General features: G+C 46.1%; 1 protein-coding gene across 3 annotated transcripts in view; it reads right to left on the bottom strand.

Annotated features, from left to right (window-relative positions):
- Positions 1–23,379, bottom strand: part of RWDD3 (RWD domain containing 3) — a 398,702-nt gene that overhangs the window by 289,597 nt on the left and 85,726 nt on the right. Inside the window, exon 1 of one of the 3 annotated variants that reach the window (XM_085601849.1) lies at positions 20,917–21,124. The exons of 1 other annotated variant lie outside the window; for it this stretch is intronic. The gene's annotated coding sequence lies outside the window, so the exon portion shown is untranslated. Of the gene's footprint in view, positions 1–20,916; positions 21,125–23,379 lie in introns of those variants that run through there. One more of the 3 variants, XM_085601851.1, reaches the window with a different exon arrangement.

Here is a 23,379-nt window from a genome sequence, read left to right as displayed (position 1 = left end):
TACCATTGTGTCATTTACACTGATGGGTCTGCCAACCCGCAACTGGATCAAAGCACGCCTATTCAGCGGCCTGCGCAATTGTAGTGGGTACTTTCGTGAACGGTGAGTTCCAGTCTGATGTCGAGCATACGCAGTCATTGGGTGATTGTACCGCGCAGTTGGCAGAACTTAGGGCTCTGGTGCTTGCACTGGAGTTTGCTGATCCTCGAGTCACCACTCTTATAGTGAGTGACTCGTACTATTGTGTTCAATCATACAACGAAAATCTACAATTTTGGAGTCACAACGACTTTCGTGATTCGAAAGGTAGCACAGTGAAGCACAAAACGCTTTGGGTTCGAGTGGCAGAACTTAAAGACGGTCTGCCCCTCGTGAATGTAATTCACACTCTTGGTCACCAACGAGTTGGTGTCCATGCTGTCGGTAACAGTTTGGCTGACGAGGCAGCAAAAACCGCAGTGGCGACATATTTAGTAGCAGCAGTTACAAGATCCAAAACTAGAATTGATGATGACATCTTGGCAGCTATTGCTGCGTCCGAGACAGCGACGGGCTTTTCGAAAGGATTCCCTTCCCGCTACCATTATCGTTTAAGTCCTGATAACGTCCCGTTAGTGAGGATTAACGACGTTGGTGACAGATTGATTCCCAACGCGGACTGCAGATCATCTCTGATTACAGCTGCCCACGAAGGTGTTGCGTCTGCGCATGCCGGCGTTTCGGCGACTGTATCTCTTTTGCAGCAACGTTACTGGTGGTACGGTTTGTACAAACAAGCGCGAGCTTATGTCCTTTTATGTGACATTTGCCAGCAGATTAAACCTTCTTCTATCGCGCGTCCACCACAAACACAGCTGTATATATCTAATCAACCACTTGCGTGTGTTTATTTAGATCACTGCGGTCCTTTTTCCTCTGATACTGCGTACAAGTACATCTTGGTTGCAGTGGATTCGTGCACACGTTTTCTGTGGGTGTGGCCGCAAAGGAGTATTGATGCCCGGACGGTCATCAAGGATTTGCGTGTCTTTATTGGGAGTTTTGCATGTGGTACCCTTCATTCTGACCAGGACCCTGCGTTTGCCTCTAGGGCTTACAAAGAAGCCATGAGAAGTTTGGGGGTCCAAGTCAAACTTTCGTCTGCATACCGGCCTGAGGGCAATAGTGTTGTGGAGCGAATGAACCGTGACCTAAAGCAATCTTTGACAGCAAGGGTTTTAGGTATAGGCCGAAGCTGGCTAACCCACTTGTATGACGTGCAACGTGCACTTAATAATCTCCCTAGAAGGTCTCTGGGTGGGCGGACCCCATACATGATGCTCTTTGGAGTATGAATGTTTGTTCCAGACCTTGAGGGTCTAGACATGGCGGCGGCTGCCGCGCCTTTTGACCTAGATGATCACTGTGCTGTATTGCAGAATCTTCAAGAAGCCAGAGACACTCTAGCAAAGGAACACGTACCCTCTACATGCGAAGCTGAGCTCCAGATTCCGGTAGTCGGCTGGCTACCTCGAGTTGGTGACCTGGTCCGTGAGAAGGTGGAGAACAAGAAAGAGTTTGACCCCTCTTATCGTGCACCAGTCCCGGTGCATGGAGTCCAGGGTACACGTACAGTTATTTTACCACCACTTCCTGGTCGCAAGGATAACAGGTATATCTCGATTGACAATGTCAAGCTACAGCGGGTGGCCGATTCTCTATAGTATGACACCTTCAGTTTCTTGCCCTTCCATTCTGCGAAATTCTGTTGTGATGCCGCCCTCAAACATAGTGCCTGAGGTTGCCGTTGAGATGCATGCAGTTGCTGCCCCTCCTATGCCGCCTACTGATTGTGGTTTGCCTGATGATCCTGAGTATGCTTATCCTGCAGGTGTCCCGTTGCCTCTGTTACATTCAACAGCGATTAACCAGTCCCGTTCTTCCTTTGACACTGAATCAATGACTTCCACTGCCCCTTCCAAAATTGCTATATTTTTTGCCTGGTTCAAGAGACATTTTTTGGTGGCACCATGGACTTACATATGGCTGGTGCTAATATGTATTTTTTTGTCATGACAATTGGCTTTGTGGTAGTGTTTTATAAACTTATCAATGGACACTACCTGACTGAAAGATCTACGATTGGATTAATTGATGGAACTTTGGCCCCCCATTCCTCATCACACATTATGAAAAGGGACCAGACTTTTGTGAACATTACTGCCTGGCCTGTGCGTGATGGGATCGCTTGGGATGCTGTTAAATTTCAAATTCATGGACCTACCGAAGTGATTAATGTGCCTAATGTATTTCGTGTTTCTATGGGTGATGTAGTTAAACAGAATATCCGATCTGATGATTGGGATGTACAAGCAATAGAAGCACTATTTTCTGACCTAAAATATTATGCTGCGTTTGATGCTGAAGATTTGTATTTAAATTCTGCTAATTATGGTGAACAATTTTGTTATCAACATTATGGCACGCATTTTCTACACAGAGCTAATACCTTTCGTAATTTTGTTAATTACACACAATGGGAACACTGTCCGGCCCCTTATCAAGGCAGTTCTGCCACATTAGTGAACAAGTTCACATATTTTTCGGATTTTAGTGTGACTAAACCGACCTCTTTTTATTTTAAATTGGCGGCTGAGACCGCCTCTAAGGTTAGGTTGACACATACCAAATTATTATATTCCAAGTCCTTTATGGACGAATTGGCTATCGGAGGCTATGAGCTATGGAAAGCTACTATCGATCTTAAATCGGTTTGGGGTACTAAACCATGGCAGGTTCAGGGAACAGAAGCTTTGCATCGCGCCTGTCTTATCCCAAACCACATTTTGTTTTTGAATTCATCTATTTTTCAGACAACCTGTTTTGGATTGGCAACGTCTAAAAGATTGAATTCCCCCACAATCCCTGATCTGGGTGCTTATCCCGGCTGGGGTAATTACACAGATCTTTCCCTTAGTAGGTTGCAGACCCTCATTTCCAACACCACCTTTAATGTTTCAGTGTTTAATCCTGAGGGGTGGTTGGTATGGCAAATTGGTTCAGATTCCTGTCAACGTCGATTTTTAGCCTTGGCACCTGGGTACACTCAAGTCAGGGTAGATCCTCGTTTTGAATCATGACACACTGTAACTACTTACACTGTGGGTAAGTTATGCCAGTCGTGGCTGCAACATTCCACATTAGCATCTGTTAAACTTCATTTGTCACGTTTAAATGACAAAATTGATCTGAATGATTTTATTAAAGGTCCTGCAATAGGCAGGTCCAAAAAATGGATGTATGCTATTTACAACGAAGTTTGGAAAATGTCGCAAATCGAGGCCGCGTCCAGATCACGTGCTATTGACCAGGCCAATATGGAAAAAGTTTTGGCTGTGATTGATAATAGTATAAATACCTTGTCTTCTAGAATTTACACTTTAGATAATATCGTTTCATCTGTCGTAGACATTGTGCAGGATGATTTGTCTGTGTTGTACCATGGCCAGAATCAGTTGCGTTCTGTTATGCAGTTTGCATGAACTTTACAAACGTTAAAGGCAGGGAAGGTCCCATGGGATTACAGGAATGTTTCCTCTTTGTTCCTCCCTTTTAATTTGACTGCGAAACAACAGTTTATGTCTATGAAGGATGCGACTTATTCATTACTGCACATTGAGAAATTAGAACCATTGCCTTTCTCTATTGCTGAGTTAAATTCAGCCGTGTGGCTTATCCACGGCGTGATCACTTTACCTTTTTCGCTTTTTAAGTTTAGTTCGTGCATGAAACATTAAGCTCTTGGCAGATATGAACAACTTGGTAGTGCGTTCCTGCACAAAGTTTGGTCCCTCCCGTTTACATATAGATGCATGCGGGACGGCACAGAGGTTTATCTGACGGGTGAGGAATGCACTTCTGCTCCTGATCATTCTGTGGTGTGTAGAGACATACAATTGCATGGTGCTTGCAATGTACACGCTCCCAATTTGGCTTGCGTCCTGAAAGGGGTACCGGTGCCAGTTATAACCCCTTCATTTACACTGCTTGCTAACGGTAGTTATTTGCTTTTAAATAATGAAAATTGCTGTGGGATGCTAAAGGGCATACCATACATAGTCACTGTTTCACAGCGTGTTGTTTGCTGCAATAATGTCCTTTTCCCACCCCCGCATGGCCGGCTCGATGTTTCTATCTGGCCTTCGATTCCAACCTTGAGCGCAGAGTTCAACCAGATGAGCAGAATAAGGGCTCTTTTGTCTCAAAGGGAGGTCGCTTTGACTTCATCCCGTGAAACCTTTCTTCTTCACGTGGCAAACACCCGCACAGAGGTGCAGGTGTTTTTGAATACTGACCTCCCCTTCCATTTTGGAACATTGATACAGACTATCTTTAATGCCTCGTCTACTACCGGCATAATTCATTTTTTTAAACTTGTGGGCTCCGGCCTCGTGACCTCCTTTCAAACTATTTTTGGTGCGATTCCCGCATTTTTTCATTCTATTTTTTCCAGCGTCTTCGAAGGTCTTCCTTTGCTTCTCGCCCTTATAGCTGGAATACTTCTGTTGGTTTGCGTCCTACGCAATGGCTGAGCAACTTGCGTACCAAGACAACACGCCCCGGCTGTTACATCTGCGTAACCGGATGCTTGAATACTATGGCACGTTGCCCCTGGTGACTTTAAGTGTCGCATATGGATTGTCCTTCCGGTTTATCTTCTTTACTTGTGTGCAGCCAGTCTTTCACTGCCTGGATTGTCCATTCCAGTGGGCTCTGGATTTATGCCTGACAACCTCGGTGTCACCTGTACCGGATTTTGGTCAACTAATGGGCCCCTTAACGGCTCATGAGTTTGAATGTTCTGGTGTTGGGTTTATGGCCTTGGGTGCGGCACATGGAGTCCTTGGAAATTGGGCCATTGAAGAGGCTGCGATTGACTTTCTGGAACGAAGTTATATCGAGGAACCTTCCTGTTGTCCCCGTGTGGTGCTGGAAGCTCCAATTGTGAGTGAACACGTGTGTTCCTTTCCCTTGCTGAATTGGATGCGGAACGCTCAAATGATTTCCTCTTGGAGGCTGTTGCAACTTATTGTGCCTATACCTTTATGGATTGACTCTTTGTCTTGGTCGACTCTTGGTGTGTCCATCGATGTCATTTTTCCCCCATTTTTTCATGGTTTTTTTCACCTGACGACATTCTTTTTTGAATTTTTTTCTTTTCGAACTTACACTTACCTTATATGGACTTATAGTTCATGCCCTTGGTTCCGTTCTTTCTAACTTGAACTCTGCGTTCTTGATAAGTGCGCCCCTAGTGGTTAGTAGTCCGATCAAGGGGGGGTGTAGTATGGGTTAACCACTCCCTATGTACAACGCTAAGTTAGCATAACTTCGACGGCTGTTAGAAAGCCAGCTTGCCGCTTCTGCTGCTTTTGCACGCGACACTGTTGTTACATATTATTCATTCGAGAACTGCTGACTCGACTTTGCTTCACATGAGAACCGCCTGTTGTTTAACATCTTTAACAGCGAGCAGTGACCTTGGTCTGTACACCGTGTAACGAACGAGTCTGGGTCACTAGACGGTGCAGGTTGTTGTGTTCAGGTTGATCGTACCACTTCTTAGCCATAACATACATACAGCTGCCAATACCTGAAAGACGAGCCCTTTAATATTGCAGAGCAGCATGTTTTCTGTTACATTCGAAACGAAGAGCTGTTGCAGGAGAGAGCCTAGCTGATCCTGTGATGTGATTCCACTAAGCTGATCTATAAGGTATGGGGTCCCCCATGCAAGCCTAAGAGACCTTCTATTAGTCTAATAATACCTTATTAGTTGCTAGAGAAAGGAGGGTGGTCGCTTTCCACTGTCATTATTATTATGATTGCTCCTTTCATTTTCTATGGTATTGTAACAATGCTGATGGTGCTGATCCTAACCATTTGTCTGCTTGTGTTAGCCAAAGTACTGCATCTTAGGACGCGAGGTTTATAAAATAAACTCTTTAAACGTTACCGTGTCTTTGTTATTCTGTTGTGGACTGATATATAGCTACCAACGGGTATTTCGGATTCCCACCACTCCTGAGAGTATCTAAGTCGCTTGTTCTGGGTTGTCTATACATTGGAACCGCCGAGCTAAATCTCGGATAACGAATGTGACACTAAGCTAGTCGGATAGGGGTTCTTGGTTCTGAGGGGAGTTTCTGGTACACCACAATTCTCTGAGGTCCTGGTTTCCTGCGCATAGTTCTGTGCATAAGCAGAATCCCTCAAACAATGGAATTTCTGCGGTTCCAGGTGGACTCACTGTTGAAGCAACTGTTGTTTCCCTTGAGGAAACGCATTTAGATCAAGAAAGAGTTGGGGAGAGCGCTTTCCTCTCCCACTACATCCTTGAGGATTCTGGCTCGCCTTGTGGGCCTCTATCCAAGCGATATTCCCGGGCCCACTCCATTTTTGGGCCCTGCAGCGGTTGAAGAGATTACATCTCCGCTGGGGTTAGCCATATTCAGAACCGATCATGCTCTCTAGGAATGCCAGAACGGAAATGTCCTTGAGGCTGGATCACAAGGATGCACTGAATGGCAGGCCATTTTTGCATCGATCCCAGAAACAGTGATAGAGTCTGATGCCAGCCGATGGGGCTGGGGGGCTCGGTAGAGACGGGGGCAGATGGTCCCCGGAGGAACTTCAATTACACATCAATTGTCTGGACCTCATAACAGGTTCTTTTGTTATTCGGACATTGTCACCCCAGAAGACGAGTTGTTGCATCCTGTTGAGGATGGACAATTCATCCGCGGTGCTTTATATAAATCGTTTGGGGGCACTAGGTCTCGACTCTTGGCGGAGATAGACAAGGATGTCTGGCATTATTGCCTTCAACAGCCCCTTTTCAGTGACAACAGACTATATTCTGGGCAGCTCCAATGTAGTAGCGGACAGGAACTCTCGTTTTCGCCAGGATTCCAGCACTGGAGACTGCATCCCATGGTGTTTCGACATCTGGTATTGAAATGGGTACCATGCAGAATCGACCTAATTGCATCTCAACTGAACACTCAATTGCCCCTCTTTTACGGTTCTCGACTGAAGGACATAATAGTCACGGCAGATTGGTCTGCGGATTCAACATTCAAAGTCTTTTATCACAAGCCTATTGTTGATGTTGCATCTAATGTGGTGGCTCAACTTTAAAATAGCATCAATAGAAAGCCTCCATTTCCTGACAGAATCAAAAATGCTAACGCGCCAAGTATTTACAATTCTATTAAGGACACGGAGACAAGGATTATCCCGCCCTTGGTACTGTTGAGGATTTTACAGATTACTGATGGTCATCTTTGCTATATTGTGACATGTTTTAACATGATTATTCTGAAATTATTATGATTCCCTCCCAAGTTTGTAGTGTATGTTGGCGATGGGATGTTATGGCTGAGACCAAGGCGACCTGAAGGCGCTTAGGAGATGGCTGAGATCGATTCGGTGGATAACAACGTAGTTCCTGGTCAGACGTTGGAATTGATTGAAGGACAAGACCCAGGGACCTGAGGAGTTCTGTTGGTGGTCCGAGATTATGGACTTACACTGTTTAATTTGCAAAGAAGGAGGAAGGTCTACAGTTTGTGGACATTATTTATTATGGGACTGGTAACTTGTGATTGGTGGAAAGAAAGGCCACTAAGGCTGTTGGGATATGTAGTGTAAAGTTTTATTGGCTACTGTTTAAGCTAAGTAAAGAGAAGCATAATCCTCACCTCCATGTCCTTAATAGAATAGAAAATTCTTGACGCGTTAGCACAAAAAAAAAATATTGCCAATTAACTCCCTGGTGATCAGCAGCTTTACTATAGTGTTGTAATGAGCAACTAGAGTGCTAACATTCTGAATTTGTGCCAAAAGTGTTACACATCTGAACGCCATTTTGATAAAATGGAAGTAGAAAACTGAAAGCATTTTCTACTGAGGATACTGCAGTAAATGAGGAAATTAGGGAGCTACATAACAGATAAGTCTCCCAAGATGGCCACCCATTAGAGAAAAAAAGAGCACAAATATAACCCAAATGTAGCCCAATGTCAGAAGAGTGCAAAAAACGTATTTATTTTTTTTGCAGTATTAAGTAGGCAGACTTGACCCATAGGTATTGGAGTTCATCACATGAGCATTATTACTAAAGGACACATTTTGTTTTTAGGCATGGGGCGATTGAGTGATTTGTCCAGAATCACAGGATGTTGAGCTGACGCGAAACTCAACCCTGGTTCCCCAGTTGCAAAGTCTGCAGCTCTGGCTGTAACGCCACATCCTCTCCCATACCTGTAACAAATAATAAAGGGATCAACTATATAAAAAAACAAAGATAGCAAATTATTTAACAGTGCTTTGTCGCTATTTGAGAACTCAGAAAATATGCCCTCATTTTAGTTGTTTAGAGCACTAACCATAATTTCTATGGGAATAAGACCCTCCCATGGAGGAAGGTGCAGAAGCAACAAGATGACTACGCTGGGCAGGCGGGAGGGGCAGTGGCAGCACAACAGACCATGGACGGCAGAAGAAAGCGGGGCAAGGGCAGTAAACCAACCATGAAGTACAGGCAAATGAGGCTGTGGCAACATGAAGGACCATTGAGGGAAGAAGGAAGAGGCAGTGGCAGTATAACCATACATGCCAACAGACTCTAATCAGGAATGCTTTTAAGCCCAAAAGGGCGTTATATTATCTGTGTCCTGCCTAAACGCTCCTCTTTTTCAAGGTGAGTCAATGAGAAACTCAATTCCCCAGGTTTTCGTTTTCAAAATCTCCCTCTTACAAAGTTAAAAATTTTGGCATATTAGGTACATTGGATCACGAAGGGGAGGAGGAATGGGGTAGGGACTTGGACTCAGATAAGAGAGGACTGGAGGAAGACAGGCAGGGGCACCAAACTGACCTTACAGAGCAGGCATCAGGGGCTGTAGCAGCACAATACACTACAAAGGGCAAGTGGGATGGCAGTGCAGCACAACAGACAATAGAAAGCAATAGGGAGGGGACGGGCCATGCACATTGACAACAGAGATGAGAGGGGAAGAAGCAAGGGCAGCAAGTTGACCATACCGGACAGACAGGAGGGACAGTGCAGCATAACGGACCATGAAGGGCAGGATGAAGGGTGAATGGGCACGACAAAGGACCAGACAAGTCAGGAGGGAGGTGATAGTTTTGAAACAGTCACTGGATGATGTCATCAGTGATGTCATTTCAGATGTCATCAGTGATGTCACTGACCATGTCATGAGTGATGTAATACGTGAGGTCAAAAGCAGTGCATTGCGGGGCACAAGTTTGCTGAATTTCACTGGTTTTGTATGAGTGGAACCTGAGCATAACTATAACGTCCCCATAACCTTTGCTTTTTTTAGTGATTTTTTTTAATTCCATTTCCCAACTATAATGTCCCTTGTTTTTTCAGTATATATATATATATATATATATATATGCCACGAACCTCGCTCTACTGTCTTCTCCAAAACAAACAGCGTAGACCCAGGTTTGGTGCAATTATATTTATTTCAACACACCATTAGTAGTGTGACGCGTTTTGGCAGATCCCTGCCTTGATCACATATATATATATATATATCTGTACAGGGGTGCATAATTTATATTATGCTTCATTAATATTGGACCGGGCTTGCAGGTCACCCCAAACCATTTGCCTTTTATCCTCCGCTCTTTGCTGAATTTGTTTTTGTTGGCCATAGGACTCTTTGCATTTTACCACTGCTAACCAGTGCTTAAGTGCTTGTGCACTCTAAACATGATAAATTGGCTCACACGCAATTGGCATATTTAACTTACTTATAAGTCCCTAGTAAAGTGGTACTAGATGTACCCAGGTCCTGTTAATAGGGGTGGGCGGTGAACTCTGCTCCGCTGATGTAGTTTTTTTCTATCCGGGCTCCACTTGGAATGAGGAGTTCATGGAAAAACTCCGCCACCCGCTGCCGGAGTGGAGTTTACCGGCGCACCATTCACCCCTAGTTCTTCTTGTATTGCATTTACTTGCTCGATTGGCAAGCATCAGGGCAGTAAGAAGTTACGGAAGGGGAGAGCTTTCTTAGGCAGGCAGAGCAGTCCAATGGCATTCAAGTCACCTTCTTGTGGAGCAGAAATAGCGTACGAGTGACATAACATTGCCGCAGCCGGAGAGTGGTTAAAGGGACGGGAGAATGTGCAGACATGGCAGGAATCAGAAGATTTGAGTTGAATCAAACGGGGCGCATAAAAGAGCGGGTCGGAGGCCCCTAAATTAGAGTTTAAGAGGGGTGGGTGAGAAACTCTGAGGTGAAGGCTGCGCTAATAATACGTCCAGGGGATGGCTCCTGGCAAAATGCTTTGCTATTCTTGTTAAAATAAACAGGTCTACGGCAAGTAGTAAAGTTTACACCATATATCAAAATGATTACTTGCCCCCAGATCGGCAGATGTTGGAGTACTCTTGAATACAGGGGAGAAGTCTGAGGTCTCTTTTAAATTCTGAGCGTAATGTATTCATGAAATTCGGAGCTATTAACTTCGCTCCGGGCTCGACGACTACAAGGTGTTCTGCCAGTGCTGTTTACTCGCGTATAAGATGGCTCAGGGGCAGGCAACAGTGCTTGCCGCAAGCCTGTAGATCTGAGGCAGGTGATACAATTCATGTTGCACAACGGACAGTGGGGCAGGCGCACTGCTTGCATGGTGTAAGGTACACAGCTATCGCTAATAGCATGCTGTATGTCGGAGATAGCGTTAATATCGTGATACAACTGACGACATTTACAATGACAAAAATACTTAATAAGATTAAATGTATGTTTTACTCCAACAACAAATTAGACCATATTTTGTTAAAATAGAAACTTTGTGAAAATATGCTCACAGGTTTTAGCATCAAAGTATTTAGCCAGTCCCAGCTCGTTTTCAGCTCTCACTGGCGCATGCAGCAGAAAGAAGTGTCTTTGCTGAAGCAAGATGCACCCTTCTCTCTGCTCACTAAATTATGCTGTACAGAGACACGCATTATTTTTTTCACCCCCACCCTGTCATCTCAATGGGCTTCACAACTGCATTTATATAGCACTTCATTACACTAACCAGGCATCAAGGAGCTGTTGTGAACCTGTAGCATGCTACATTGTAAATTATGAGCAATTTGCAATATCTCAATGGGATGAATAAAGACTTTGATTCTTTGCCTCAGTCGGATACAAAAACAAGCATTGTCGGAGGCAATTAACCTGCCTGTGCCCTGTACTCTGCTCAGAAGAAAACTCACTCAGCCTAAACGTCATTTGCTTTTCATTTCTTAACTGACTCTATTTGGTTCGAAGGCCAATGTTGCAAAAACAAATCATAAACTGATTTTAACCCTAATTTAACGAATGTCTGAACGAAACGTATGTTATCTGTGTAATTGAAACCTTTCAGAGTGTCTCTCATTTTAAAGTGTGGCGTGACATCACTCCACACCTCCGGGGCTCACTAATGTATCAGCTCTCACTGTTACTCACGTGCAACAGAACCAACAGACCAGTGAAAGTGGCACAATTATGTTCCTATTCTCCATTTTGTTTTTGAAGTCTCCAAATGTTCTTTTCACAGCACCCACATTATTTTCAATACCTCCTACTGATAGAGAAATAGACAGGCGTGTGCTGGGTCCAAGTGCTGAAAATTTGAGTTAGTCAATGCGTCGTTATTGAAAAACATGACAGGGTCATGACTTCACTTTATGATCATTATGGTGGTGGGGGTGGGGGGACAAAAACCCTATTTTCTAAATCGTATCATGCCAGTCTCTACTCATTATCAATAATACAAATAGGGTCGCATTTCAATAACTTGTTATTGCCAACTTCTGAGTTTGGCAAGATAAAGATTCCACGAGCCCAACAACCTCCTAATTTAAAGGTTTAATTTAGGTTGTCTTTTCTCTGAAACAGAAAGTAATTGTCAGCCTCACATTAAAAGTTGTGCTAAAGATCATAGGAAAGTCTGTCAGTCAGCAGAGACTCTCAAACGCATCTTAATTTGGGTGGCCAAGCATTACTCTGCCCGCTCGCGGAACTCTGTGGAATTCTGATGAATTTTTCGGCAACTCTGTGGAAATCCACGGAGTGAAACTCTGTAAGCTCCGCCCAGGCCTACCTGTAATTAAATGCTACTAGTGGGACTGCAGCACTGATTGTGTCACCCACTTATGTACCCTTTCAGCATGTCTCAAGCCTGCCACTGCTGCCTGAATTCAGTTTTAAAACTGCCATGTTGAGTAGGCCTTTAAGCCCTATCGTCAAGCCATAACCTTCAGTCTTATTACATATAAGTCACCCCTAAGGTAGGTACTTAGTAGTCCATAGAGCAGGGTGCTGTGTAATTGAAAGGTTTTATTTGTACTTGTTTTACATGTACTGTCGCGAAAAATTCCTAAATTAGTTTTTCACTACTGTTAGGCCTACCCCTGCCATAGGATGACATTGGGAACTCCTTATTACATTTAATAAGCTGTAATTTCCAATTGAGAGCAGATAGCCATATAATGTTTGGTGTCTTCGGAATTGTAATGAAAATGCCTACTTAATTATAACGTTGGGTTTCTGATTACAATTTTGATTTCTGCCCTTAGCACCTCTGTTTCTGTAGCCTGTCTTGGGTCACATGACTGGGTGTAACTGACAGACTGTAAATTTCTCCTAGTTAGTCACACAATGCAGGGATTAGGTGTGCCTTGATAGGCCATCTGCTGGTGGGATGAGGGGGAGGAGCTGAGCATAGCCCCAATTGCAACTGAATAGGGAGTGCTCTGTCCTCACACAAAGGACCTATCACCTCCACATTGTCACTGCAGCCAGCTTGGAGCCAGGGCAGGGAGTCCGGACACTCTATGCACTTCAAATTCACAGTCTAGAAGCTTCTCCCACTTTTCAGAAGGAGGGCACCTGGGTATACTGAAATGGGGAACTCAGACACTAACTCTTAAGTACACTTTTGGACCTGTGGATACTGTGGATACTCTGCCAGGAAGGACTGCTGTGCTGCCGAAAGGACTGCCACTCTGCTGGACTGCCAACATGCTGCATCCTTGCAGAATTACTGCCTGGGGAAGAACTGGACCTGCAACTTCATCATGAATACAGTGCTACTGAAAGGGACTCCAAGGGCTTGTCTGCTGACCTCCGAATCTGAGCCTCAAAGACATAACATGCTCCCCAACATCTAGGACCAGCACCTGGACCCAGCTGAAGTGAGTTCCTGACCCCTAAGTGGTGCCCTTCAGGTCCTGGACCCTTGGCGTGGTCTCAGATGCCTGTATTGAAGTTTTTGGTTTCTTTCGTGGCCATAAACAGGCATGTTCGCGGTAAGACTTTGTTGCCTGCACCGCCATTCAATGCAAAACTCCGGCACCTGCCTCTTCGCACTACAGCATCGGCCGATTGCAAAAACCACCAATGCTAAACTCCAGCAACGCCCTTCTGCGATGCCTGACCTGCACTTTGTGTTACTCCAGCAGCCTCTTGCAATGCTTTCCCGTTTCCCACACCCCCTCCACTGCAAACGGGACTCTTGGCATTGAGAAGGTAACTTTCAGTATGACTAATCTGGTGACTGTAATTGACCTGTGCATCATCACGGTCGGCATGAACTTGTGACTCTGACCCGGCCCAGCACGAGCAGATATCCAAAGTTGGCGATTTGTGCTTTTTGGTGCTATTTTCACAAAAATATTTAAATATTCATAACTGAGGTTCTACTGATTGGATTTTTGTTGTTTTGGTGTCAAATAATTTATGAAACGTTACTTTATTTTTCTAAATTGGTGTGGGATTTTTCTTGCGTTAATTTTTCTCTTTATTACTGTTTGTGTGCTGCATATACATTGCCTATAAATTAAGCCTGACTGCTTTTTTGTACCAAGCTACCCAGGATTAGCACAAATTAAGTTTGTGACTTTTTTTGATTCTCCCTGCAAGGGATTGTGGCTGTTGCTTGACCAGGGTTCACACCCCTGTCAGCCAACAACTCAATTCAATACCATTCATTTGTGATTAAGCCTTGCCTATTTGTGCACACAGAAATATTACCCAAGTGCATGTACACTTTATAGCGCTAAGCAGGACCCATCTAAACATTTTCATAAAATTTGGGATCAATTTATATTATAATTGAAAACCAAGAATAAAATCTGGTTTTAGTGACTTGCCATAGTCTTCTAAGATACTAGAGATGGTAGCAATAGATGAGTGATGAAGTACCACCTACTGTACATTATATGGATATTGTAAGTCAGAAATAAGTTCTGTGATCACACAGCAACAACGATGCAAAGGCGGGTTACTATACATGGCCAAAGAACTCAACTGTTACCAGCAATAGCCTTTTTCCTTGCAAAATATGGTCACACCATTACCATTCTCCAAAAAGATGAAATTGTTGGTTAATTACTCTTTCTCATAATACTTATACACTATAGATGGAGATAAGGAGACCTAAAATAGAATCTCTAATGCAAAATTACACACAACACATTTTTTTAAGGGGTTCAATTTGTGTTAAAAAACGGTTGTGGTTTAGCATGTAAGGCAACCTAGAGAGAGAGATTCCTAATATTGTGTAATAGGCTCTAATTGAGCAAAAAGCAAACACACTGCTGTGTATCCTTTCCGCTTATCACTGTTCAGTTCAGGCAAAGATAGTCCACAGGCCCAGAAAAGCTTGTTCTTCCCTTCATTGTTCAAACCACAGTTTTAATTCTGCTCCATGAACTGCCTTCACTGGCTAAGCATATTGCGATGTTACAATTCAACTGCAATATTATTACAGTTCAGTGGTGCATCCTTTAAGTAAAGAGGGGACATGTAATGTCACAAATACACTACGAAAAGAATATGAAGAGACAGGTTTTACACCTGTATTGCTGGCTTCTAAGTACAATAGACGGCTACCATTACCTCCTCGTCCAGTCTTCCCGTCCCATTCCTTCACAGGTTGCAGCTAGTCTGCTACCCAGAAACCCAATACCTACCAGAACTTTTTAGCACTTTCCCCAACATGGCGCCACCTATCAGGCGATCATATAGGGGGAAGTGCGTCACACAACTTCCTGTTCGTTTTTTTCTGCCTTCGTAGTTTTCTCTTTGCCTAGCAAGACGTGGGTCCGGTAAGTGTATCGTTCCTGTTTTAATTTTGATTTGTCTGTCGGCGGCCTGCTATAGCGGCTGCCTTGTTCTGCTGTTTTTATGTTATTTGGTTTGCGCGGCCCGCTCTAGTGGCCGCTTGCGCCTGTTTTCCTCACTTGGGGTTGTCCGTGGCGTGCTGTAGAGGCCGCTCCTCTTCAGCTACTCCAGTCACGCCCTGCTATAGCGGGCGCGGGTCTTCTGTGATTCCTTGCGGCGTGGAGCGTCCTCGTGGGTTCACTGCCTCCCTATGGGTTTTTCCGTCGGCCGGGCTCTCCTTTTCAACATCCGCCCACTTTGTTGGTTGCGCGAGAGGTCGGGTGCCTCAGGACTTAATTTCTTTAAAACGGGTCTTTTTTTAGTTGATCCCTGACCTTTTACTGGTTGTTACAGAGCCTTGTCTTGCTTGTTTTCGCTGCCATGGACCAGGGTGCCTCGGGCTCTGCTGCCCCAACTTTGGATGCCCTGCGCCTCATTATTAATGAGGCTGTTTCTGCTGCTTTACGGGCTCGGGAAGCAGCTGGCCCTCCTGCCAAGGTTCCTCGTGGGTCTGTCAATCCACCTGACGCTCCTGCCGACTATTTGGGTCCTGAGGAGGAGTGTGTGCATGGGTGTTTTATTCAGGGTGCGGAGCTCTCTGATTTGTTCTCCCATGTGCGTGATAATTTGGGGTTCGCTCCTCCTGTATCTGATGTCCTGGAGGATGACTTCTTTACCCAGTATCACCAACCGACTCCGGAGTCCTTCCCCTTGCATGGTGCTGTGTGCAAGGTTCTAGATCATGAGTGGAAGGAGGTTGATAAATCCACCTTCCCCTCACTTTTTGTCCCGGCGTTATCCTTTGGAGGGGTTTGCTGCTGAATTTCCCCAGTCCGTCAAAGTCGACAATTTAATGACTGGTCTATTCTCACAGGATTTGGTTCGGTCTGATGACGCCCTTCCTTCTGACGCTGTGGATAAAAGTGTTGAAGGAGTGGTGAAGCGTTCCTACGCTGCTTCTAATTTTTCTGTCAGGGCGACGGCCTATTCCAATTACATGGTCCAGTCCACGCTCAAGGATTTCCAGGCCCAGGCTCTTCTTTTGCAGGATAGGGAGGATGCCTCCTCTCTGTTGGCCCTCAAGGAGTTGCAGGTTCGCTATTTATCTGACATCTCTTTTGACAATTGAGTGCCGCTGCGGATGCTTCTGGTGCTTCGATTGCTGCACGGTGTCATATATGGATGCGTTCCTGGAAGGCTGAGGCTTCTCAAAAGGCGGTCCTGCTTCGGTTGCCCTTTGTGGGGTCCAAGGTGTTCGGATCCCAGCTGGAGGACATGGTCAAAGTCAGCGGAAAACCGCAAGCTTGTGGCTCCTGTCCGTCCTCCTTCTCGGGGGCGTGGGTTTGGCTACTGGCACGCCTTTGGGCCTTCTGCTCGGGATGCTTCGTAGCCCTTTCGTGGCAGGGGTCGTGGCCGGGGGACCCCTGGAAGTGCCAAGCCCCGTGCCCCTGCCGGTAGTGCTGCCACCACTCCTTCCACTGTGAGGTCGCCTTTGTTTTTTTCTACACCGATGGTTGGAGGTTCCGGGTGCCTGGGCGGTGCAAACTGTGTTGGAGGGTTATCGAATCGAGTTCTCCCCCACCCCCAGTTTTCCGGATGACCCCTCTGCCCCATCATCCTTTGCGTCGGAAGGTCTTGCTGGAGGGTGTGCGCCTTCTTTTGGAGAAGGCAGCCATCATGGAGGTTCCTCCTCTGGATAGGGCGAGGGTTGTTATTCGGTCCTCTTCCTGGTCTTCAAGAAGGACACGGCGGATCTTCGCCCTGTCTTGGATCTCAAGAGGGTCAATCTCTTCATTCCCAGACGTACGTTCAAGATGGTGACTTTGCTGTCCATCCTGCACCTGGTGCTTCCAGGGTCTTTCCTTGCGTCCCTGGACCTGATGGATGCTTATCTGTACGTCCTTATCCATCCTGTGGATCAGAAGTATCTCCGATTTGCTGTTGGTTCCAGGCACTTCCAATTCCGGGTACTTCCTTTCGGCGGCGCCAAGGGTTTTCACGAAGCTCTTGGCCCCTCTGGTGGGTATTCTCCATTCCAGAGGTCTTCAGGTTTTTCCCTATCTAGACGATGGGTTGATTGTTTCTCCTTCTTTTTCTCAGGCTCTGTCGGCTGTGGACAAGGTGTGCCATCTTGTAGGGTCCTTTGGGTTCCTCATCAACTACAGGAAGTCCTCCCTGCTGCCCTCCCAGTCTCTGAAATTCCTGAGGGCTCTGTTCCGCATGGATCTGGGCATGGTGTTCCTTTCCCGAGAGCGTCGGTTGACTTTGTACCATCACCTTTCTTGGGTTCTGTCCCAATCCCAGGTGTCTGCCCGGCTCTGGCTGCGGAGTCAGGGAGAGATGGCTTCCACTCTGCATCTCCTCCCTTGGGCCCAGCTACATTTGTATCCCCTCCTGCATCACGTTCTGGCCCACTGGGATGCTGCCTCTCTGGACTACGAGGCTCTTAGTCCTGTCACCCTGGGGATTCGGGAGGCTCTCCAATGGTGGTTCTCCCCTCTGTCTCTTTCCCGGGCCTTCGACCTTCTTCCTCCTCTGGCTGTGGTGGTGTTGTCAACGGATACCAGTGCCATTGGTTGGGGGGGCGGTCATGGGTCCTTCCAAGGCTCAGGGTCGGTGTTCCCTGTTTGAGTCTTGCTAGTCGTTGAACTGGAAAGAGTTGAGGGCGGTTTGGTTGGCTCTCCTGAGGTTTGCTCCTCTTCTTCTGGGTCGTGCTGTCTCGGTGCAGACCGACAACCAGGTTCTTCGGGCTTATGAAAATTGTCAAGGGGGCATGTGCCGGTCTCTATTTCTCCTCTCCAGGACGATCGGTTTTTGGGCCGAGCGCAATCTGTTGTCTCTGACGGCGGTGAATCTTCCAGGGACGGAGAATGGGCCTGCGGACTCTCTGAGCAGGGTGTTCCCTTCCTCTGGGATGATGTGTCTGTCCCCTCTTCTGTTCCGTCAGATCGTCCTCCGGTTCAGCCTTCCCTGGCTGGATCTGTTCGCCCCGGAGTCAGCCCTTCTTCCCCGTTTTTGCAGCCTTGTTCCTTCTCGGCTGGCCTGGGCCATCGACGCTTTCACCATGCCTTGGTCCCTGGGTCTTCTGTTTGCCTTCTCATCTTTTGCGTTGATCCCCGGGGTCGTCCGGAAACTTCAGTTGGATGGGGCGTAGATTCTTCTGGAGGTACCGGAGTGGCCCCGTTGGCTTTGGTTTCCCCTTCTGTTGACCTTGTCGGTGTGCCCCCATTGGAAGTTTCCCCTCTGGCCGTCCCCTCAGCGGGCTCCTCTTCTCCGCGTGTCCTCTCTGCGCCGCCTCCGGCTGGGAGTTTGGCACTTGAAAGGTTGACTTTGTTGGACCAGGGTTGTTCTGTTGAAGTGGCCCAGAGTATCCAGTTGTTTAGACGTCCTTCCACCTTGAAGTCTTACGACCGTCATTAGAATAACTTCTCCTCCTGGCGCCTTGGGATGGGTCTTTTATCCTCCTCCTGTGCGGCTGTACGGGTGCTGGACTTCTTTCGTGATGGGTTTGTCCTGGGGCTTGCTGTTTCGACTGCTTTTAGAGGTTCTGATGTGTCTTCTGTCTCCCCTTTAGTGGCTCGCCTTCGGTGTAGTTTTTTGATTCAGCGTCCTATTTCTCACTCTCCTGTCCCGGCCTGGGATCTTCCCCTTGGTCTGCACACCTCGACTGGGCCCCCCCTTTGAGCCTTTGCTTTCGGTGGACTTTAAGTTCCTTACGGCTAAGGTTGTTTTTATGGTGGCGGTTTCTTCTGGACGGAGGGTTAGTGAGATTGGTGCTTTGATGGCTTCTCCCCCTTTTTTGCGTTCCTGCTTGGACAAAGTGATTCTTCGTGCTTGTCAGTTCTTTCTGCCCAAGGTTTTGTCTTCTTTCCACTGTCAGGAAGATATTGTCCTCCCTGTTTTTTTTCCCGTACCCCTCCTCTCCAGAGGAGGTGGTTCTGCATTCTTTGGATGTGTTGCGGGCTCTCCGCATCTGTTTGGATCGCTCCAGTGCCTTTCGTGAGGTTGATTCGTTGTTTGTTACCTATGGGACCTCTGGGAAGGGGCTTCGTCCTTCCTTGTCCACCTTGTCAAGCTGGGTGAAATGTGCTGTGGTTTGCGCTTATGAGTCCGCTCACTGTCCTCTCCCTTCTTCAGTGCAGAGTCGGTCTACCCGGAGTGTCTCCTCCTCCTGGGCCATGTTCAAAGGTGACTCCTTGCGTGACATTTGTAACGCTGCCACTTGGGCCTCTCCCCATACGTTTGTATCTCATTACCATCTTCAGTTGGGGATGGCGGCCTCGGCTGCCTTTGGCTCTCATGTTTTGTCTGCTGTACATGATGTTAGATTTGTACTGCTTTTATTAAATTGACCTGTTTTGCTTCAATTTCTGGTCTTTCTTATTACAAACACCGTGTGCTTGGGTATGGGCTCACTGTTAAGGAATGGGACGGGAAGACTGGACGAGGAGGTAATGCCCGGTTACTCACCGGTATTATTCATTACTCCGAGTCCTGGTCTTCCCGTCCCATTCTTGAACCCTTCCCGCCCTCCCTGGGATTTCTTTGTGGTGATTGTTTTTGTTTTCTGGGTTTCTTTGGTATTCTCAGGAAGTTGTGTGACGCACTTCCCCCTATATGATCGCCTGATAGGTGGCACCATGTTGGGGGAAGTGCTAAAAAGTTCTGCTTGGTATAGGGTTTCTGGGGAGCAGACTAGCTACTCACTGTTAAGGAATGGGACGGGAAGACCAGGACTCGGAGTAATGAATATTACCAGTGAGTAACCGGGCATTCTGGACAATAGAGAATACAGAAATGCTAGAACAAAAAGGTCACTGCATTTTAGACACAAATATCAATTAAATCCTAATTTCTTTAAGCAGTAACATTCCCGGAATTGAAGACAGCAATCATCATAGACGCTACGGCTTCCCTCCAAGTTAGGGTTGCCATTTCTCAGAGAAAAAATACCAGTCCGTGTTTTGTAGTTCTGGAAGGACTCAGGAGGTGGAAAATGAATAACAATTTGATTTAAACGTTTAGCATATTTTAACACTGAAATCCTGGCTCCATTCACCTTAAAAGTGACTTAGTAATACACGTTAATGCACCTCAACAATACTGTTGATGCGGTTTCACCCTTTTCTACAACAGCCTGAGAAAATGCCGGGTTTTATGAATTTACAGCTTTTCTTAAAGAACTTTTTCTGGTCATGCAAAACCAGTCAGACCAATTAAAAAAATAATAAGATGACCAGGTGGGAAACGTACTCTAAGGCTTGGTGGCGGAAACTCTTCCAGCGCGCACACTGCACTACATAACTGGCTATCCTCGAAGTCACTGAAGAATGCAATACTCATGCGTTCACAACTGTTCAGGGGCTTTTAACACCATTAAGTTTCACGAACACGAATGTCAACTTAACAATGTTAAAAACGTACGAAATATTCTCCCAACTCGAGGAGAGGCGTTAACTAAAGATGTCACATCTACGAAAGCCAAAAGTTCTGAATTGTTACACAAGGAAAACTAAAAAATAGTGCTGGTATACGTGCACTCTCCCACTCCGTCAGGCTTTAAATGGTGCAGTACTGAACATCGTCTGAGAAACGTAAAACAAAACTAGACAGTAAGGCATTGAGTCCCTTTCCACCTAGAATATTCGGAAGGAGGGGCGACGAGGCCTAATTTAAACAGAAGAATACGTACATGCGACGTATACGCCGGGTGACTCTCCGCAGCGAAACGCGCCATAGAAGATGTTATGTTGGTAGGGCCGCAGTGTAGGCTACAGGGTCTTGCAGCGACCTCACTGCGCTGTTCCCTCCCAATTCTTTGGGTGGGGGGGGGGGTGTCGAGCAGGACGTTAATTCGCTATAACGTGAGCTTGTCGGAACAGTTTTACTAATTTTTCTTCAGCCAATCAGAAGATAAGATACATCTGATATCCCTTTCGGGTTCGTGTAGCGAGCTCCTCCGCTTCGGCAGCCATCATTGGGCAGCGGCAAAACGGCCCCGCCCACTGAAGGAGAGGATGAACCTCGGCCCTGCACCGCCTCGTCTTAATCAGCAGACAAATGCACCCATCGTTCTGCTTACAGGAACACTCAGAAAGACAATCAGTGGAGCTTAACTGTTCCGTTTATTAGGTCTCGCCTGACCCAGCGCATGCGCTGGTCTGGTGAGACTTATTGAGAGGGCTCCAAAAAGTGCTACCAGGCCAGCCTAGAGCTACAGTGCATGTGCGCGGACGCGCGCGCCGCGCTTGACTGAGATTACTTTCACTTTCTCGGCCGCACGACCGCTTTAATGTTTGATCGCGATCACTTTCGCGGGCGTACGGCATAGCCAATAGGTCTCGCTTTTGGGACCTTATAAGTATTTAGTTATGCAACTGTTGCATGGCTAAATACTTATTAGGTCCAAAAGGCGAGACCTATTGGCTATGCCAATGCTTGTTTATCCTGTCGTGATCTCTGACTATTTGCGCTGACATCTTCAAGTTGTTAATTAAATGTAAAATAAACGAGGAAAATAATTGGAGCTCTGGAATCGTAAACGAAAAGAAAAGGACATGGAACGAAATGAACACGAGTTAAAGAGAATTAATCACAATAATGGAACACGCATTGGCATAGCCAATAGGTCTCGCTTTTGGGACCTTATACGTATTTAGTTATGCAGCATAATATCCTTGGTGCAACAACATTAACTGTTGCATGGTTAAACACTTCTAAGGCCTCAAAGGCGAGACCTATTGGCTATGCCAATGCTTTTTTTTTTTTTTTTAAAGAACAAGCAGTGCTATCAGGCTCCGGCTGCCACTTAGAGGTAGAGCGAGAGAGGTGTGTAGAGAAGAGAGGTGTGTAAAGAGAGAGGGGTAGAGAGAGAGTGATAGAGAGGTATGTAGAGAGAGGTGTTTAGAGAGAGGTAGAGAGAGCGGTAGAGAGCAGTAGAGAGAGAGGTAGAGAGAGAGGTAGAGCGGTAGAGAGAGCGAGGTAGAGAGCGAGGTAGAGCAGTAGAGAGGTTGAGGAAGGAGGTAGATAGGTTGAGGAAGAGAGGTATAGAGGTAGAGATAGAGGTATCACTGCCAAAATTTATTTTCTGAAGTTCCGGTGACATTTCAGAAACATAATGACGGTAAGATCCGTCTTAAGCTTTTATTGTTTTGTCGGGAGTGGATTTTACTCTTACAGATCACGTTCCCAAGCAAGGCAATTAGTTTAAGTAGATTTACGCATTTGTTGTCATCCACTCCGTGCAGGATGACCAATTCTCTCACTAACCGAATTCCCGTTTTATGACAAGGACGAGGGCCAGCGCTAATGTTTCCCACATGCTGCCAGGTTTTATTCTGTCAATGAAAAGTCTTTTAAGGTACTGTAGTTTATCGGCAGATCATGCTCAGCTGCGCCATAATTGTTTTTGAATGCGCAACAACGGTGGAACATATGAAAAGTGGTTCTTTTGAGTAAGGTAACACCAGATTTCCTTAAAATAAAACGCTTTGAGAGGCCCTGAGGTACACTGAGCGGTTAACACAGCTTCTCCTTAATTAGGGGCCTTTGCTGCGATTCCACAGCTAAAGAAGAACAGTAAATAGATACTGCTCGCTGCCTTATTGCCAAAATGCATATCCTGATTGCAGGGTGCAAAGCAGAGAATGTTCCAGAAATGATTCCGTGCACAGCCATCGTGATTTGATGTAATAACAATTCCATTACGTCTTTCTGAAGGCTTGATTGTGCGGTGCTCTTTCAAGTTGTGAAGATGAATTAAAAAAAAAAAAAAAGACTGGCACGCTCTTGAGATTGCTCTGTAGTATTTTAAACACAACCTCAGAGAGAGGAAAGGGGACACAAATGTAACTGTGTCGCTCAATGGTAATGGAATTTTTTTTAGCTGTTCATTGATGTGCATACACAAAGCGAGGGCTTGTTAAATACTAGTGTTGCCCATGCCATCATAGGCCTGTGACATCTGTGTAAACGTGAGGGTCATAAGTTCAAAGTCTGGCAGCACTGAGGTAGCCTTTCATCACTTTGAAGAGGTTAAGATTTGTATTCGTGCAAGCAGGCCACTTTGTAATCAAGCAGCCCAGCAATTTGATGTCGTCAGACACAAGACACTCGGAAAGAAGACTGGTAAAGCGGATGGGTGGGGGGAGTGCAC

This window comes from Triturus cristatus, chromosome 4_2 (assembly GCF_964204655.1).
Source record: "Triturus cristatus chromosome 4_2, aTriCri1.1, whole genome shotgun sequence".
Lineage (NCBI taxonomy): Eukaryota > Metazoa > Chordata > Amphibia > Caudata > Salamandridae > Triturus > Triturus cristatus.
The sequence above is the reverse complement of the archived record's forward strand: the minus strand, read 5'-3'. Positions and strand labels throughout refer to the sequence as shown.